The following is a 17,379-nucleotide window of genomic DNA, read 5'->3' as shown; positions in this document are numbered from 1 at the left end:
GTAACCCTAATTAAGGTCCATCAAAGCAATGCCGAAAAGAGTCACACATATGTGACTGTAGGCTTTCCCGGCCTAAACTATTGATGAAGGTTTCTCGGGTCTCCTGCCGGGTGGTAGCGTTGATATCTCGCGACGTTTCGGGAAGTGTCATACTGTGCCAAGCATCTGGCTTTTGGGAAAGCGTGATCAAAGAATCCATAGAAATAAGGATTCACGAGAATCTGGTCAACAGAGACGAGGGATACCAACTCAGCGCAACATGGAACCCTGCGATAGCGGCAATCCGTCTGGAGCGCGCTCGTCAACGTCCTCCGCCGCTGACGCAAACAGAACGCTTACACCGAGAACCGAACGCGGCCGCCGGGGGCGACCGCCATCCCCACCACCGCGCGCACTCCGCTGGTCCACCGCAGCCACCCGAGGTCTAGTGGAGGGGGGTGACCGCGCATATAAATAGCCCGCTCTCCGCGAATCTCGACACTTCGCCAGAAGATGGGTAGTATGACACTTCCCGAAACGTCGCGAGATATCAACGGTACCACCCGGCTGGAGACCCGAGAAACCTTCATCAAGACTCACACAGTTAAAAATTATACATGTGTAGCGTACAATAATTAGAAACCAGAAAGAGGAGGAAATGAGGCTGGACACTGCTTCGTTCAAAATACACGACGGATCATGGTTAATGCTGCTGATAATTTTGATTTCTTCTAAACTATTTAAAACTGATCCCTTATTTTACTATGTAAAGTGTCACAATACGTGTTTATATCAGCGGTGAAATGATTATGATCTTTCAGGTGATCGTTGAGGGTGTATTTCGAATTCTTAGGGTCTTGATGCTCTCTGAACTGTATGCTAAACTAGCGGCCAGTTTGGCTTATACAGACGGAAGGACGCTCACTACATTGGATGCGACAGACACCCGACTTCGGGTAGCGATTGTCTCTTCCAGTTTCGTGGCGCTTCAATATATGTCCGGTCTTACTGAGGGGTACAGAAAGCGGGCATAATTCCCTCTATTCTGGGCCATTTACCGATCCTGTCGGATATAAAAACTCCGTATGGGATCCTAACTTCCAATTTGCTTAGTGGATGTTTTTTAACAGGGGAGGCAGATGCGTATGTTTGTGCAGCTCATACTATGGCACGTTATTCGACGTTGCCATACGCGTCCCCAATAAACTGAAATTTGGATGCCACTCATGGAAAAAATTTCATTGAGTTTTTTGGAGCTGGCTTCCAGTTAGAAGTTTTAGTACTGTTCTGCGCTGCCCCTTTTAATAACGTTCCTTTACCACACACAAATTACTCTTAACTCTTTTCATGCAAAGTATTTTAATGTTTCTTCCACCTGGATGTATATCACTAATTCTAATCGGGAACGGCGGGGCTAGTTGGCCCCGCGTTATTCTTCCAGTCAACAGGTGGCAGTAGTTTTGCCAATCTGGTTTACCAGTTTGCTTCCTCCTTCATGTACGCTAGTCCGTGCTCTGCGCTCGCTGGTTGTCCACCACGTTCTGTACACTCCATCGCGGCTCTCGGCATCGCAGCACGAATTGTAAGTGTCTGATGCTCGATCAATACTTCTTTAACCGGGCAGCCGTCTGTTGTATTGTCTGGTGTCGCTATGGCGTTGACTTATATTTTACCGTACGTAGCACGAACACTGTTTTATAAACCTGTTATATGGTACTTAACTTTTGTTTATCATGTGTCCTACTGCATGTAAAAATTATTATTAGCTTCAGTTTTCTGTTCATTTTCGGTATCACACTTGATGATGGGCATGTTGATAATCCGAAACAGGTCGTGGTTTAAGCACTGAAAAATAAAAGAAAAGCAACAACTCAATCGGCATTTTCATTATAATACTCAGTTGTGTGTGCGCCTCAGGCAGGATTGTCCCTAGTAACACAGGTATCACTCCGTCTTCAGGCCATGAGTGACCTACCGGGACCATCCGACCGCCGTGTCATCCTCAGAGGAGGATGCTGATAGGAGGGGCGTGGGGTCAGCACACCGCTCCCGGTCGTTATGATGGTATTCTTGACCGAAGCCGCTACTATTCGTCGAGTAACTCCTCAATTGGCATCACGAGGCTGAGTGCACCCCGAAAAATGGCAAAACAGCGCATGGCTGCTGGATGGTCACCCATCCAAGCGCAGGCCACGCCCAACTGCGCTTAACTTCGGTGATCTCACGGGAACCGGAAGACAGGTAACAGCATATGAAATTCTTATTTTATGAAGTTGTAACTTTTATTAACCGGTGTTCTACATAAAACTGTAAATAGATTTGCTTCTGCAGACAATATTTACGAGAATTAGTCTTTTTGCTAAGAATTGAGCAATTCAACAGAACACTGTACAACTGTGCAGCGACGACTGATTCTTGCTTGGGCTACTGATGCCAAACAATAATTTTAAACATTGCTGACAGCAGTAGTCGTAAATGTAATTTCAATATATAACGTATGCAACCGGTTAGCTGTATGCTTTACATACGGAAAATATATCAAATGTTTTCAAAAGTTTCTCCTGACGTTCAGTAAACCTCTAGGACTTTCCATTTCCATAAAGTCGTATTGTTTTATTATTCAGATGTCACCATTACAGCTGTGCCAGGTGGTTATGTAGGCATTTTGTTAATTTTAATATGCATTTTCGTAACGTCGTGTGGTGTAAAGCTCACTTGACGAAAGGTTTGTTCCTAAAGACTAGAAAGTAGCACAGGTCACACCAATGTTCAAGAAGGGAAATAGGAGTAACCCAAAGAATTACAGACCCATGTCACTGACCTCAATTTGCAGTAGGATTTTGGAGCATATACTGTACTCGAAATTATGAATCACCTCGAAAAAAATGACTTATTCATCAGAAAACATCGTTCTAGTGCAACACTGTTGTTGTTGTTGTTGTGGTCCTCAGTCCTGAGACTGGTTTGATGCAGCTCTCCATGCTACTCTATCCTGTGCAAGCTTCTTCATCTCGCAGTACCTACTGCAACCTACATCCTTCTGAATCTGCTTAGTGTATTGATCTCTTGGTCTCCCTCTACGATTTTTACCCTCCACGCTGCCCTCCAATGCTAAATTTGTGATCCCTTGATGCCTCAAAACATGTCCTACCAACCGATCCCTTCTTCTAGTCAAGTTGTGCCACAAACTTCTTTTCTCCCCAATCCTATTCAATACCTCCTCATTAGTTACGTGATCTACCCACCTTATCTTCAGCATTCTTCTGTAGCAACACATTTCGAAAGCTTCTATTCTCTTCTTGTCCAAACTGGTTATCGCCCATGTTTCACTTCCATACATGGCTACACTCCATACAAATACTTTCAGAAATGACTTCCTGACACTTAAATCTATACTCGATGTTAACAAATTTCTCTTCTTCAGAAACGATTTCCTTGCCATTGCCAGTCTTCATTTTATATCCCCTCTACTTCGACCATCATCAGTTATTTTACTCCCTAAATAGCAAAACTCCTTTACTACTTTAAGTGTCTCATTTCCTAATCTAATCCCCTCAGCATCACCCGATTTAATTTGACTACATTCCATTATCCTCGTTTTGCTTTTGTTGATGTTCATCTTATATCCTCCTTTCAAGACACTGTCCATTCCGTTCAACTGCTCTTCCAAGTCCTTTGCTGTCTCCGACAGAATTACAATGTCATCGGCGAACCTCAAAGTTTTTACTTCTTCTCCATAAATTTTAATACCTACTCCGAATTTTTCTTTTGTTTCCTTTACTGCTTGCTCAATATACAGATTGAATAACATCGGGGAGAGGCTACAACCCTGTCTCACTCCTTTCCCAACCACTGCTTCCCTTTCATGCCCCTCGACTCTTATAACTGCCATCTGGTTCTGTACAAATTGTAAATAGCCTTTCGCTCCCTGTATTTTACCCCTGCCACCTTCAGAATTTGAAAGAGAGTATTCCAGTTAACGTTGTCAAAAGCTTTCTCTAAGTCTACAAATGCTAGAAACGTAGGTTTGCCTTTTCTTAATCTTTCTTCTAAGATAAGTCGTAAGGTTAGTATTGCCTCACGTGTTCCAACATTTCTACGGAATCCAAACTGATCTTCCCCGAGGTCGGCTTCTATCAGTTTTTCCATTCGTCTGTAAAGAATTCGCGTTAGTATTTTGCAGCTGTGACTTATTAAACTGATAGTTCGGTAATTTTCACATCTGTCAACACCTGCTTCCTTTGGGATTGGAATTATTATATTCTTCTTGAAGTCTGTGGGTATTTCGCCTGTCTCATACATCTTGCTCACCAGATGGTAGAGTTTTGTCATGACTGGCTCTCCCAAGGCCATCAGTAGTTCTAATGGCATGTTGTCTACTCCCGGGGCCTTGTTTCGACTCAGGTTTTTCAGTGCCCTGTCAAACTCTTCACGCAGTATCTTATCTCCAATTTCATCATCTACATCCTCTTCCATTTCCATAATACTGTCCTCAAGTACATCCCTTCTTTGCTTAGAACTGGATTGCCATCTGAGCTCTTGATATTCATATAAGTGGTTCTCTTTTCTCCAAAGGTCTCTTTAATTTTCCTGTAGGCAGTATCTATCTTACCCCTAGTGAGACAAGCCTCTACATCCTTACATTTGTCCTCTAGCCATCCCTGCTTAGCCATTTTGCACTTTCTGTCGATCTCATTTTTGAGACGTTTGTATTCCCTTTTGCCTGCTTCATTTACTGCATTTTTATATTTTCTCCTTTCATCAATTAAATTCAATATTTCTTCTGTTACCCAAGGTTTTCTATTAGCCCTCGTCTTTTTACCTACTTGATCGTCTGCTGCCTTCACTACTTCATCCCTCAGAGCTACCCATTCTTCTTCTACTGTATTTCTTTCCCCCATTCCTGTCAATTGTTCCCTTATGCTCTCCCTGAAACTCTCTACAACCTCTGGTTCTTTCAGTTTATCCATGTCCCATCTCCTTAAATTCCCACCTTTTTGCAGTTTCTTCAGTTTCAATCTGCAGTTCATAACCAATAGATTGTGGTCAGCATCCACATCTGCCCCTGGAAATGTCTTACAATTTAAAACCTGGTTCCTAAATCTCTGTCTTACCATTATATAATCTATCTGATACCTATTAGTATCTCCAGGATTCTTCCAGGTATACAACCTTCTTTTATGATTCTTGAACCAAGTGTTATAGTGCAACACAGCTAGCTCTTTATTCCCATGAAGTAATGAGTGCTGTCGACAAGGGATCTCAAATCGATTCCATATTCCTAGATTTCCAGAAGGCTTTTGATACTGTTCCTCACAAGCGACTATTAATCAAATTACGTGCATATGGAGTATCATCTCAATTGTGTGACTGGATTCGTGATTTCCTCTCAGAGGGGTCACAATTCGTAGTGATAGACGGTAAATCATCGAGTAGAACGGAAGTGATATCTGGCGTTCCGCAAGGTAGTGTCATAGGCCCTCTGCTGTTCCTGATTTGTATAGATATATAAATGATCTAGGTGATAATCTGAGTAGCCCCCTTAGTTTGCTGACGACGCTGTAATTTACAGTCTAGTAAAACCATCAGACGATCAGTTCCAATTACAAACTGATCTAGAGAGAATTTCAGTATGGTGCGAAAAGTGGCAATTAGCACTAAACAAAGAAAAGTGCGAGGCCATCCACATGGGTACTAAAAGAAATCCGATAAATTTTGGGTATACATTACATTGCACAAATCTAAGGGCTGCCAATTCGACTAAATACCCAGGAATTACAATTACGAGCAACTTAAATTGGAAAGACCACATAGATAATATTTGGGGAAAGCGAAACAAAGACTGCGCTTTGTTGGCAGAACACTTAGAAGATACGATAAACCCACTAAAGAGACAGCCTACATTACACTTGTCCGTCCTCTGCTGGAATGTTTCTGCGCAGTATGGGACCCTTACCAGGTGGGATTGACGAAGGACATCGAAAAAGTGCAAAGAAGAGCATCTCGTTTCGTATTATCGCGCAATAGGGGTGAGAGTGTCACTGATATGATACGCGAGTTGGAGTGGTAGTCACTGAAACAAAGGCGATTTTGTTTGTGGCGAGATCTACTTATGAAAACGCAATCACCAACTTTCTCTTCCGAATGCATAAATATTTTGTTGACACCCACCTACCTAGGGAGAAATGATCATCATAATAAAATAAGAGAAATCAGAGCTCGAACGGAAAGATTTAGGTGTTCCTTTTTCCCACGCGTCATTCGAGAGCGGAATGGTAGAGAAGCAGTATGAAAATGATTCGATGAACCCTCTGCTAGGCACTTAAGTGTGAATTACAGAGTAACCATGTAAATGTAGATGTAGAACTTGCTTCTGTGAATATACACATCTTGATGTAGAAGTCTCAAATTTTATTTTAGTCAAACGAAACACTTTGCTTCGTAGTCCAGTAGCCTCATATCAGCAGCAAATTACTGGTGGCACAGCAGTGTTGGTCCAACAATAAGAGTGCGCTCCCGGCGGACAGCTCCGGGCGTCAAACCACCAACGACCTGCACTACACCAGGATGGAAGCCTGTGTGAGGCTGCGCCGCCGGTCAGCGATAAATCCGCGCCTCTGTCCGGCCGGCGTACACGTCGTTATTTCCCGAGGGAGGTGGTGAGGCGCGTCCATTAAGGAGCCGCTCACTGGAGGCGCCAGCCACCCGCGCCTTGCCGCACATGTGCGTCGGGCTTCACAGCCTCTGCCTTCCGCGGTTTTCATTCGACAGAAACGACGCAATATTTTACTGTGCCACAGGCAGCTGGCAAACTTGCGGCGAAGTTTTCATCTACTAAATCTACGAGGGGCGTTCAGTAAGTGTAGCAACATTATATTTGCGATTGCAGTCTTTCTCGGCGTATTCCACTGATGAATTCTTCTTCGCCAGAAGACGATGGGTACGAAACTCATCTAAACGTTGCGATAAGACGACGCTACCACTCGGCTGATAACCCGAGAAAATTCATAAACACTATATTTTTCTGAAAGCAGTTAAGTTTTATTCAGGATTCCAGTACACCATATTATTACCCACTCTTTTGCCAACAAAACTTTGTTCTTCAATATAATCGCATTTAATGCTACAGCCTTGCGCACCTCACTGGGAGGTACCACTCTACTGGTCGACGCCCGAGCCGTCGTCTTACTACATTAATAACCTTTCCATCACCCGAATACCGCTTCCCGCGGATAGCATCCTTCATTGGATCAAACAGATGCAAGTCGGAAGTTGCGAGATCCGGGCTGTAGAGTGGATGAAGAAGAGTGCAATGAAGTTTCTTAACTTCCTGTCGGACGCGCAGACTTGTGTGAGACTTTGCTTTGTCATGGAGAAGGAGAAGTTCGGATTCATTTTTGTGACGATGAACATTCTGAAGTCGTTTCTTCAGTTTCCTGAAGATAGCACAATACACTTCAGAGTTGATCGTTGCACTACGGGCGACGAAATCAAACAGAATAACCTCCTAAATTCCCTTAAGACCGTAGCCGTGACTTTACTGACTGATTGTGCGGTTTATAACTTTTTCTTCGAAGGAGAAGTGGTACGGCACCACTCCATGAATAACAGTTTTGTTTCCGGTTCGATGTGATGAACTAATGTTTCAACGCTTGTGTCGATGTTTGACAAGAAATTGTCACGATCAGCCTCTTAACATGCAAGCAATTCCACACTGATCGTCCTTCGTTGCTCTTTATAGCTTTCTGTTCAAATGGCTCTAAGCATAATGGGACTTAACTTCTGAGGTCATCAGTCCCCGTCTTAGAATTAGTTAAACCCAACTAACCTAAGTTCATCACACACATCCATGCCCGAGGCAGGATTCGAACCTGCGGCGATAGCAGTAGCACGGCTCCGGACTGAAGTGCCCAGAACTGCTCGGCCACAACGACCGGCTATAGTTGTCTGTCAGGTGGCGAGGAGCCTACTGGGCACACACGTTTGAGTACACCAAATGGTGGACGAGTGTGTCAGCACTGTCAACAAAGACGTACAGTTGAGCAGCGAGGTGTTTGGTTGTGATCCGTCGATCACCTCGAATGAGCGTGTCCGCACGTTCCAGCTGTTTGCGGCCTGCCGGCAAGTGGGAGATCGAACAGGTTTTCACGACCTCGTTGCGGTGATGTCAGACGCCCCGCCCAACGACTCACTGTGCTTTTGTTCACTTGCAGGTCTCCGTAACTATCCTGCAAGCGCATTGTGAATGTCTTCGATGCTCTGGTGTTTCACCAAAAGACAATCAATGACGGCTCATGCCCCTACACCAATCACTGCTCCTCTGTATTTCACTACAGTCTTCTGGTGTTTCAGCCTTCCAACAGTCAACATAATTGTCTGCAAAAACCGCGACAAAGATTCAGAAGATATCCACAAGATGATTCGTTGGCGAGGCGCTGCACACTTGTCTCTTTAAAAACATGTCTAAATCCTTAGTTGATGCTGTGCTCTGCCTCTACGACTCGCACATCTGACCGACAATGAAGGTCACATGTTTGGTTTTGAAGAAACAAGAGCACTCTGCCCGGCGAACGGTTTCTGAGATTCGGAGAGGCAGTGGAAATTCGAGTAAATGATGACCTCGTCAACCGGGACTGCAGTTTCCAGCTGAGGTTTTCATAGGATACGTCGTAAGTATTGTACGAGCGCCCTTATGAGAAAGGATCGGAGGCAGTAAGTGGAATAGACAGGCAGCTTCAGGACTTGACGTTTGGATTCGTCGATATCTCCGTGCCCTCTTCCCCTTCCCCCCACCCCCACCACCACCACTTCATCCTCATGAGATCGGCCCATCCGTTGGTCCCAAGGACTCTGCGGCTGTAAAGGAACAGACTGGACATGAACCCGACACTTCACCACGAAATGACGGGCGGGAAACTGGGAGAAACGTTGCGATAACACGACGCCGGACTCGGCTGAGTATCCTTGACGAGTTCATCGAGACTATATTCTCATCATCACTTGTCTTGTAAGCAATTTTTCACCGATGATTTTTCAAATATCTTACATCATTCAACAAATGAAGTTCCATAATCGAAAAAGGCCTTTCATACTTGTATGTTACTCGGAACATTGATATCACGTTTGCAACTAGACATGGAAGCTCTTCTCGAGGAAAACAACGTATCTGCATCCAGATGCAAACTCCGCAAGCCACCTTAAAGTGACTACTAGTCACTTTCTTTTCTGTTCCACTCGCAAATAGAGCGATGGAAAAACGACTGTCTGTATGCCTGCGTATGAGCCCTAATTTCTCGTATATCATCTTCGTGGTCATTACGTAAAATGTATGTTGGCAACAGCAGAATCGTTCAGCAGCCAGCTTCAAATGCCGGTTCTCTAAATTTCCTAAATATTGCTTCCCGAAAAGAACCTCATATTCCCTCCAGAGATTCCCATTTGAGGTACGGAAACACCTATCGGTAACAAATTTAGCAGCCCGCCTTTGAATTGCTTCGATGTCTTCCTTTAATCCGACCTGGTGTGGATCCCAAACACTCGATCAGTACTCAAGAATGGGTCGCTTGCGTCCTATACGCTGTCTTCCAATAAACCGAAATCGATACATGTTCGTTCCATTTATTATCGCTCTGTAACGTTACGCACAGATATTTACACAACTTGACTGTGTCAAGCAGGACACTAATAATGCTGTATTTGAACATTATGGGTTTGTTTTTCCTTCTCATCCGCATTGGGTTACATTTTTATGCATCAGAGCTAGCTGCCATTCATTACATCAACTAGAATTTTGTCTAAGTCATCTTGTGTCATCCTTCAGTCACTCAACTTCAAAACCTTCCCCCACACCAGAGCATTATCAGCAAACAACCGCAAATTGCTGCCCATCCTGTCCGCCATATCGTTTATGTATTTTTAAAATTATAATGGTCCTATCTCACTTCCTGAGACACTTGTCTTTGACGGACATTCGCTGTCGGCAACATACTGGGTTCTATTACTTGAGAAGTCTTAGAGCCACTCCATCCATAGTTCGCAGTATTTCACGTGAGAAAAGGGCAAGCTGAGTTTCGCACGAGCGATGCTTTCTAAATCCATGCTGATTCGTGGACATAGCTTTTCGGTCTCAAGAATATCTGTTATATTTGAACTGAGAATATGTTCAAGGATTCTACAGAAAACCGATGTTGGGGATTCTGGTCTGTAATTTTGCGGGTTCGCTCTTTTGCCTTTATTATGTACGGGTGTCACCTGCGCATTTTCCAATCGCTTGGGACTTCGCGCAATAAATGCAGGCTAGGTAAGGGGACTCTTTCTTAAACCGAATTGGAATTCCATACGGACCTGGTAACTTATTTGCTATCAATTCTTTTAGTTTTTTCTCTACACCAGGGATGCTTATTACCTGCTACATCGTCCATGCGGAACTGTGTTCGATGGTCAAACGACGATACGTTTGTACGATTCTCCAACGAACGATTACTTAAATGCAAAATTTAAAACTTCGGCTTTAATTTTGCTGTCTTCAACAGCCATAGCAGACCGGTCAACGCGTGACTGTATGGAAGCCTTAAGCCAGCTTATCCAGTGATTCTCAAACTTTCTTTCTCGGCCCCCCCTTCACTAGGAAAAATAGTATCAGGCCCCCCAGCCTATTGTTGTTAATAAAAATAGTAACATTTTATATTTGTTTATTATTATGTTTACCAAACTCAATCTGAAAGGATTTTACGCAGCAGAAACCAAAAATAACAAGACTTATTATAACAAAAATATGGAACAATTTTTTTTATCTTTATCACGTTTTCATTTATTCGAAAACTATGAAATGAACGTTATTTACAATTCAGAAAACAAGAATTACAAGCGCAATAAAAATTTCAATTAAAAAGTTCAGTGTGATGGATGAACTTGCTTTTGAGAACACTGTTTCTCTGGCCGGCCGCGGTGGTCTAGCGGTTCTAGGCGCGCAGTCCGGAACCGTGAGACTGCTACGGTCGCAGGTTCGAATCCTGCCTCGGGCATGGATGTGTGTGATGTCCTTAGGTTAGTTAGGTTTAATTAGTTCTAAGTTCTAGGCGACTGATGACCTCAGAAGTTAAGTCGCATAGTGCTCAGAGCCATTTTGAAGCTCTTTGTTTACATTTAGCTTTGAACGGTAGTTCGACTTTGAAGCTGACAAAGCTGAAAATCAAGCCTCGCACAAAAGGAATCAGGATCTTCGCTGCATTTTGGCTTAGCGTAGGGAAGTCCTTGCTAATATGTATCCAAAACTCCAACAAAGACACATCATTAAATTTACTCTTCAGTGAAGTATCACAAGTGAGATCAAAAAGTTGTTCTTGCTCTTCTGTATTTAGAAATTATGGTCCAGGAGCATTTATGAATAGACTTTTAATCCAATTAAATTTGCGAAAACCGTTGCTGAAATATTTCTCGAAGTGAACTTTTAATGTTGCAAGATGATGAAGAAAGCAAGCTTTTATCGCCATTGGAAGTATCGGATTATCTGTATCCTCTAACAGTGAAACAATAGAAGGGAACATATCTAATATTCCACTCTCCAATCGGTTTTGCCACAGTGTAATTTCTTTATGAACACCTTCACCTTTTCATTCCAAGATAGTACAGTTGCCTGATTACCTTGAAGTGAAATGTTTAGAATATTTAGTTTCTCAAAAACATCAGTGAGGTAAGCCATTTTTTAAAAAATATCTCTGGTTTAAAAAACATTTTACCTCATTCCTCAGTTAAAACATTCTTTTCAGTACTTTACCCCTTGAAAGCCATCGAGCTTTACTAAAACAGAGTAACTGAGTGTGTTCAGCACCCATCTCCCCACATAGCACTGTCGAAATTATAGATTTTGCCTTAATAATATTAACTGTTTGTATAACAGTTTGCAGAACTTTAGGAAGGGGTGGACTAAGTTCTTTAGCGACCAGAGCCTCCCAATGTATCATGCAGTTAGTCCATACAGCATCAGAAGCTACAGTTTTAAATTTCGCTTGCAATTATCCATGAATTTCAGACATTGAGTGAGCTCCGTCTGTGCATACTCCAGTGCACCTATTCCATGATTTTGATTGAAAAAGTTATTGAGCATGTCAAAAACGTTTTCAGCTAAAGCTGTTTTCAATATCGGCTCACAGAAAAGAAATTCCTCTCAAATGTTAAATCCATCAACGAAACGAACATAAGCAATCAAATGACCATCTTTATGAATCTCAGTTGCTTCTACCACTTGAAGTGCAAAATAGTTGTTGCACAATTTATTGATAAACTTCTCGAGTAAATCGTGAGAAATGTCTAAAATTCTTCTATACACTGTGTCATTAGAGACAGGAATTCTTTTCAACTGTGGAGCAAATGAATCGCCAAACATTGTTAATACTATATCAATCGCTGCTGGTAAAACCAAATTTCTTGCAATTAGAAATGCTATGAGAAATCTGGTAAGAGGCTAACAGGGCCTTGGACGTCACATTCGTCATTTTGGCACAGTTCTTCTGGGTAGATAATAAAACAATTAGTTTCCTGACGAAAGTCTTTTGGTTTTCCATTTAATTCAGGATGTATGGTTTCAAGATATCTCTTTAACTTGTTAGGTTTCAAGCTAACAAAAGCTGAAATCGTTAAACAAACTACACACTGCGGACGTTCTTCACCACTGGTTGTAGTTTTTGTGAAACCTAGCAACAAATAATTCTCATTATACCTCCTCCTTTTCGCCTTTGAAGTACCTGCCACCCCTCCGCCAGTTGACGACCACTGCTGTCTTGATGTTTGTCACTAATCAGAAACCGCTTCATACTGCAGTCACGTATTCCTCGCAAAGTCTCTAACTATAAGACTGTAATTACACTCGTCACTATAAGGATGTGTTGAGACACACGAGCCAAACCTTACACTGCGGGGGATAGTTTCGGAAACAGTAATGGCACGGGTGACAAAGGTTATTCCGCCGACTACAAAAAGAAGCAACGCCACCTAGGAACAAAGCCTTACTCAGCTGGCGTGCGTAGGCTTTGTTCCTAGGTGGCGCTGAAGAAGTCGCGCAGCTCGATCGATAATTTCAAACAATGCTGAAAATGTGACAGCGGTTTCATTGTCGTCGATCACGCCTGGCGTTACACCGACGTCGGGCGGCATTCAAGCCAGATCAACGGCATGTCGTTTGTTCGACATAAGATGAACCTAATTTTTTGTTACTGAGAATATATGTTTTTCCTAACATAACGCGCCCCCCTTGCATGCCATTCGCGCCCCTCTCCTTCCCCTCCCCCTCGGGATCGCGCCCCACAGTTTGAGAACCACTGAGATTAGAGATTTTACTTAGGAGCAGAAATTTCTCAGTTCTCGGCCAGATCTTTTGCTAAGGTATGACGGTGGGTCGTATGGTGGTGGTGGTTATCATATTCTTCATGCATAGATACTTCCACAGAAGCAAGAATCTGTACTGACCTATCGTCATTTGCGCGTTCTCTTTTGAACTGAGAGTGCAACAGTCGCTGCTTCCTCAGCATTTTCCGAATTTCGTTCTTAAGCCTTGGTGCGTCTTTTGTGTCCTTAATGCACTTACTAGGCACATCATTCTCCAGATCACGATTTACAGTCTGCTTAAGCTTTGCCCAAAAATCCTCTACGTCCATCTCACTGGAACTAAGTGACGCCAATTTACTGTCTAAGTGAGATGCCAACAACTGATTATTTGATCTTTGTAGAAGGAAAGCTCCCCTAGTCTTCTTGACTGATTCATTAACTTCCATAAGCATAGTTGCTATAATGACGTTATGATCACTAATTTCCGTCTCTATACCGACGCTGTCAATAAGGTCCGGCCTGTTTGTAGCTACGCGTGACGGCTGAACTAGATGCTCAAACAGTTTCCAGAAAATATGTTCAAAGGTACTTTCGTGAATGTCAGTTAGTAACCACCGTCGCCCCCCCCCCCCCCCACCCCGCAAGCGATCCATAATAGACATCACAGTCTACACTCGGTAGGTTAAAGTAGCCTTCAACTAGTACTGCGTGATCTGGGTAATTACGCGATACTGACCGCGTACACATCCTTTCAATGACTCTAGAACTGTCACAGCGGAAAAGGGTGGCTAGTAAAAACATGACAAAGCTAACTTGTTCCACCTAACCCTGTTCTACGTGGCCATATAACTTTACTGTCAGACTCAACTTCGAGCTCAATAGAGGCAATATTTATATCAACTGCAATGAACACCCCCCGTCCTATGGTGCCTAACCTGTCTTCCCGATATATATCCCATGACTCGATAAATACAACTCCTGTACAGTTTCTACGTACAATAATATTTGTCTTTTTAAAGAAAATTGCACTGAAGAAAATTGCACTGCTTCTCGACCAGTTCCATCTGTAGATGCAAAGTGGAACATTCGACTGGAAAGAAAAACGGTATCGAAAACGTTCAGAAACAGATGTTAGATTGGCAGCCTTCTGCAACGTATAGAAAGCAATTCCTGTAATTCTTTCAACTCCCCAATGGAGTGTTCAGAATTCGCTTTTTCCTTAACGCCAATGAACTTAGGAAAATGGATGGTGTTCCTTGTCAGACTTTTTCCGTTCCACGATGTAATTTTCTTTTAAATGCATCCACTTTCGCCATGAAGTCAGAAATAATTTGCTTCCCACAGTGAATTTTCTTACTGAGGGCAGTCTGCAGTCTGTTTAAAATATATGGTCTGCAATCTATTCCAGTTCGTCTACTTCTCGTTCTTGCTTTCCTTTTTCCTTTAGAAATTTAACAATAGCACAGCTTAAATCAAACACTGATTCCAGGCAGGTTCTTTAATTTAACCAATGTGCTTGCAGTAATATGAAACGTCTCCATAGCCTTCATTCAGTTCCCTCAAAAACTGCTGCAACTGACGATGTAATAATGCTGTTTGACTTAAGAAAATTTATTATTCGCATCATTAATTCCATCAAGTGTTCCATGCCTGTACATTTAATACAAACTACTTCGTGATGGACAGCAAAATGAACTCCTTCATATCGTCTGTCGGTCGTTACAATTTTTAGCTCTTTCATCATCAAATAAATCCTTAAATTCTTTTTACATGGTGTTCCAATGCAGTTTCACAGCCGATATGCGGTACCAGTAAATACGCGAGTACGTAATAGACATTGAGAGTTCCCATCCTTGTCCTCTGTGATTCTCGTTAATTTTTAAAGGACTGTGATGATAGACCACTAGACTGCTTCTTTTTGTGCTGTTGTACCTGTGAGCTTCCTTTGTATCACGAACAAATGGCGAAGGACTAACAGTGTTGTGTCCTGCCTACTCGTGGAATATGGGATGCCTAGGAAACCTGCTGTCCCGGAATCGCTAGACAACAATTCAATAAAATCGTATTAATGAATTTTTATTACAGTAAGATAAATGACAATATTTAACTTCGAAAATTTACAATGCTGTGCAATGGGCGCTAGACAAAGTAAGGAAATCTCTTCAGTATACACAACACCTAATACAAGTAAAACAACACACTTCTTAACTCGCTGCTGGAGAGGCAGGCGGCGCGGCGCTTATGTTCTCTTCGCCTAGATGCCGCTGCTGTCTCGGTGTTGTCCTAGAGAGGGGTCGGTCAGCGTACTACTGGCTGACGCCTCCTTAACTACACTCTCTGCTCTACCGTGCCCGACCGTCGTGCAGGCGCTTGAATTTTACGCCGGAAGAAACAGCGCTTAACCACGATTCTGGCTAACTAGAGAAAGTCGCGCCCTCAAAAATACGCCGCACCAAATGCTGCATGAAAGTGTCGCACCCCACCGAGAAGGACCGAGGAAAGCCGAGACGCACCGGGTAGTGCCGAGACAGACATGCGGGCGTGAAGTTTTGCTCGCCGTCTCAGTCTCTGTTCTATTATCTGCAGTTAATTGGATTGTTAAGACTCATAACCTAACACCATAGGCTGTTACTATTATACTGCCCTACAAAAAAAGCGAAACACACAGAAGACATGATCGGAATGCAATGTAACTTCGAACACATACACACCATTGGCTGGTATGTAAATGAATGGTGTTGTATTTCTCTGTGACATTAGAATAGGCACGAAGGTGCTTTAGTGCTGTTTGTGTTAAGTGTTTTTTCCAGGCCTGGTAGGGCATATTAGGGGCTTGAACAGCATCAAATGTCGAATGGTCACTGTGAGTCGCATGAAGAGCCCATGTACATGTACAGGGCTATTACAAATGATTGAAGCGATTTCATAAATTAACTGTAGCTCCATTCATTGACATATGGTCATGACACACTACAGATACGTAGAAAAACTCATAAAGTTTTGTTCGGCTGAAGCCGCACTTCAGGTTTCTGCCGTCAGAGCGCTCGAGAGCGCAGTGAGACAAAATGGCGACAGGAGCCGAGAAAGCGTATGTCGTGCTTGAAATGCACTCACATCAGTCAGTCATAACAGTGCAACGACACTTCAGGACGAAGTTCAACAAAGATCCACCAACTGCTAACTCCATTCGGCGATGCTATGCGCAGTTTAAAGCTTCTGGATGCCTCTATAAGGGGAAATCGACAGGTCGGCCTGCAGTGAGCGAAGAAACGGTTGAACGTGTGCGGGCAAGTTTCACTCGTAGCCCGCGGAAAATTGGCTCATGCCACAACTGGAGACCGACAGCACCGACTTCCAACAGGATGGTGCTCCACCGCACTTCCATCATGATGTTTGGCATTTCTTAAACAGGAGATTGGAAAACCGATGGATCGGTCGTAGTGGAGATCATGATCAGCAATTCATGTCATGGCCTCCACGCTCTCCCGACTTGACCCCATGCAATTTCTTTCTGTGGGGTTATGTGAAAGATTCAGTGTTTAAACCTCCTCCACCAAGAAACGTGCCAGAAATGCGAGCTCGCATCGACGATGCTTTCGAACTCATTGATGGGGACATGCTGCGCCGAGTGTGGGAGGAACTTGATTATCGGCTTGATGTCTGCCGAATCACTAAAGGGGCTCATATCGAACATTTGTGAACACCTAAAAAAACTTTTTGAGCTTTTGTATGTGTGTGCAAAGCATTTTGAATGTATCTCAAATAATAAAGTTATTGTAGAGCTGTGAAATCACTTCAATCATTTGTAATAACCCTGTACATCTACATCCATACTCCGCATGCCACCTGACGTGTGAAACAGCGTTATCAGCATCTGATACTGAAAGGGACCTCGTTGCTGGTGTCCATGTGGCCGGCAGATTGAATGGTGCAATATCCAGACTTGTGGGGCGTTTGGAGCTGAGAATGGACCAATGTTGGACTGCATGGTAACATGAGGCAGGCACATTCGTCGTCAAAATTCCGGGTGACCATGTTCCCAGCAAAGCGTAGGATCGCCATATTGTGCACCAGGAA

This window comes from Schistocerca nitens, chromosome 2 (assembly GCF_023898315.1).
Source record: "Schistocerca nitens isolate TAMUIC-IGC-003100 chromosome 2, iqSchNite1.1, whole genome shotgun sequence".
Taxonomy (NCBI): Eukaryota; Metazoa; Arthropoda; class Insecta; order Orthoptera; family Acrididae; genus Schistocerca; species Schistocerca nitens.
This window is presented reverse-complemented; position numbering follows the sequence as displayed.